A 3,535-nucleotide genomic window follows, 5' to 3' on the forward strand; every position below is an offset into this window, starting at 1 on the left:
TGTGATGGTTCACTATCATTCCTAAGTCTAGTCCCAAGGGATCCCGCACCCCCGCCCCGACCTCCACAGGTACCAGGCCCGCAAGTAGTACACAAAACAATCACATACATAAGCAGTATAATAAAACTCTTTTTTTTTATTTTAGAAAAAGAAGAATCTAAGGAAAAGAGATGTGGAGTCAATGAATCCACAAACCCCAGGGAATAAACCAGAGCCACAAGGACAAGGCACCATATCATTAAAATGGACCGTGGGAGGAGGCCAAGGATGCCCATAGGTCAGCGACTGTACTTAGCTTCCTAGTGTCTCACAGAAGACTCTAGAACAGCGGCTCTCAACCTGTGGGTCGTGACCCCCTTGGGAGTTGCAGATCCGATATTTACAGTATGATTCATAGCAGTAGCAAAATTAGTTAAGAAGTAACAGCCAAAATAAGTTTATGGCTGGGAGTCCCCACAACATAGCGCTGCAACATTGGGGAGGTTGAGAAGCATGTCTCTAGGGCATTGGTAAGGTTCCTACAATTCAGTAATAGCAAAATGGGGGAAACAACCCAAAATGTTCTACAAGAAAGAATTCTTAGCGACAACCATTTGCAAAGCCACTCAGTGTCCTTAATAACTGGGGCCAGGCACAATCTGTAGTACTGGATTTTTTGACTAGCATTAAGAAGCAAGCAAGGCCGGGTGGGTGGTGGTGGTGCACGCCTTTAATCCCATCACTCGGGAGGCAGAGACAAGCAGATCTCTCTGAGTTCGAGGCCAGCTTGGTCTACAAGAGCTAGTTGCAGGACAGGCTCCAAAGCTACAGAGAAACCCTATCTCAAAAAACCAAAATAAATAAATAAAATAAAATAAAAAATAAAAAAAAAAGAAGCCAGCCAGATGACATCAAGCGTTGGTGAGGATATGTGCCGAGACCCTTGCTCATAAATTGGCTTCACTGCCTTGGGAAGGCCATTGGTTGATCAAGGATTTGGAATCCTCCATGTGGGTTCTTCCTGCTGCTTACTGGAAACATTTGGGGCTCTGTGGGGTGGGAACCGCTCTATGAGAATGATTTGACTGAGGGGTAGTCAGGGCCCCACCAGGAAGCAGACACTGCTGCTCTCACATGTGACTGAGCTGAAATTCTGTCTTTCCTACTCACCCACACCCCTCTCCTTCCCATCCCTGAAGAGGGCCTCCATGGATTGGAGGTCCTGCCTCCACCAGGGGCCGCGCTAAGGGATCCTCTGAAGGAAGGCAGCCATTTTTTAGCCTGAGGGCTACGGAACCCCAGGCAGAAAGGTCTTGCTCTGTGGATATTCTGAGCTGACCAGTTCTCCGTGGTGAGATCAGCCCGTGCAGTATAGCCAGTGCAGCTGCCATCACTGGTACCTGCCTGCTTGATGCCAAAAGCTCCCTGCACTGGTAACTGGGACAGCCTCAGTGTCCTCAGGCATGGCTGACTGTCCCCCAGAGGACAAAGCCACCCTGGTGAGGAGAGCTGCTTTAGGGCAAAGTCAGGGAAGATGCTTAGCTTTGTGGTGCCCCCCACCTGTGATAGACTCGCCCAGTCTCCAGGGTGCTTTCCTCAGCAATTGCACCGGCAGGTGAGGACCATGCAGGACACCTCACACACCGGCTTCCTTTGCCCAGGCCTTCAGACCACCTCCAGGCCCCACCCAGCACTGAAGAGATGGACTTCCTGAGAAAGTCACCAGAATTAGTTTTTTTTCCCCTTAATCTCTTTAGAAATCTGTGAGACCACTTGGAATTGAGGAAATACGAGTTCTAGAACTAGGCAGATGGAGTGCAGAGACCCGGCCATGCTGTTTTCAGCTGGACGGGTCAAGTTTCTGACCTCTGGGACTGGGGGTCAGATATGAAAGTGTGGAACACAGCATGGGCTCTTGTAGAGGAGGAAGAAGAGGGGGGAAAGGAGAGGGAAGAGAAAAAGTGGGGGAGGAGGGACGAGGAGAGGGAGGAAGGAGGAAGAGGAGCAAGCCCTGTATAGCCCCCCTCCCCCACACCCCAGCCCTCGCACAGATGTAGCTATGCACTACCCTTTCAGCTCACACGCATGCTCGGTCTTGGTCTGTCCAGCTTTCTGCACCTCCCTTCTTACACGCTGTGTCCCCAGCTCACCACAGGGGATGAGAATGTCAACAAGGAGTGGCCAGCTCCCTCATTGCTGCCTCTGTTCCTTGTCCTCAAGAGCTGGGCAGTGCCCAGCCCGGTGCCCAGCTGAAAGCAGAACTTGAGACTTTTGTAAACAGCTCCTGAGGTAACAGAGGACAGCCCAAGTAAACAAATAGGTGTGGCCCACAGAAGAAGACCTTGTGGAGCTCCAGGGCAAGGCCCAGGAGGGCCAGGCGGGTGGAGGAGGCAACTGAGGTGGCCTGTGGAACCAGGCCAGGGTGTAAACCAGGACTGCAGAAGTGACATCATCAGGTATCATTGGAAGGAGCCTTTTTCAAGCCTCTCCCGCAGGATGCAATTGAGAGAGGGTAATACAAGGTGAGGAAAACCGGGGTACGTCAGCGTCCCCACACAGTGCACTAATGCAGCTCATACACACATATACACAGATTCCCTTCATTCATTCATATACGTATGCATGTTGACTTACACATACACACTATATATGTACACACGCACACGCGTACACACGCACACACGCATGTGCTTTCCCACAGTCAGACATCTGTTTTGCCCTCATGCGGACCACAGAGCACACATGTTTCTTCTCTACAGTTTCCCATCTGTGAGAAGTGCCAGCCTCCAGTCATCCTCCATAGCTCAGGTCTCCAGAAGGAGGCTCCGTGTGGTTTGGCTCAGTTCTGCTCCATGTGGAGGCTGCCTCACCCGGCTTGAGTCACAGGCTTCTTGTTTGTTCAACCTTCAACAGGCTGGCCTTGTTTCAGGTGCCTTCTTGGGCAGCAGGAGACTGCTGGGAAGTGAGCCAGGAGCAAAAAGCAAAAGCAGAGGAATCCTTCACAAGGAGGAAAGAGGGAGGGTGGGGTCAGGAACATGCAATGGGGCAGCTTGTAGCCTGGGGAGGGTGGGGCCCAGGACACCCAATGGGCAGTTTGTGATCTGCCCGTGGACTTCTGGTGCCCCCTACAGATCAAGAGCGTGCAGGCATCTTGGGTCTGTCTTGTCCTTCAGGCCCCTAGTGGAAGCCTGTGAAAGAGAGTGGATCCCCACCCTCGGAGCCCATTCCTACTGACAGATCCCAGAGGGATGGGTGCCAGGTCCTTTGAAGAAGGAAGATACGACCCCACCAGAACCTCATGAGTGAGCATAGCTGAGCAGATCAAGTGGAAAAGCATCACTGGGAAGGTTTGTGCGTTGGTATCATGCCACGCACAACATCCGGGGAACAGAGATTTCAGTGGACAAAGGCAGTGCCCTGAGAAGAAGAAGGGAGGGCCTTCATCTGAGTGACGGCAGGACCAGAACAAGAGGCTAAGTAGACAGTGTAACGATCTCTTCTGTCTCCTTAGAAGACAAGCCACGCCCACTCCCTCCTCCATCCGCTGAGGCAGGCA

Source organism: Alexandromys fortis, unplaced genomic scaffold (assembly GCF_014885135.2).
Source record: "Alexandromys fortis isolate MF-2015 unplaced genomic scaffold, M_Fortis_MF-2015_v1.1 scaffold_139, whole genome shotgun sequence".
NCBI classification, from domain to species: Eukaryota; Metazoa; Chordata; class Mammalia; order Rodentia; family Cricetidae; genus Alexandromys; species Alexandromys fortis.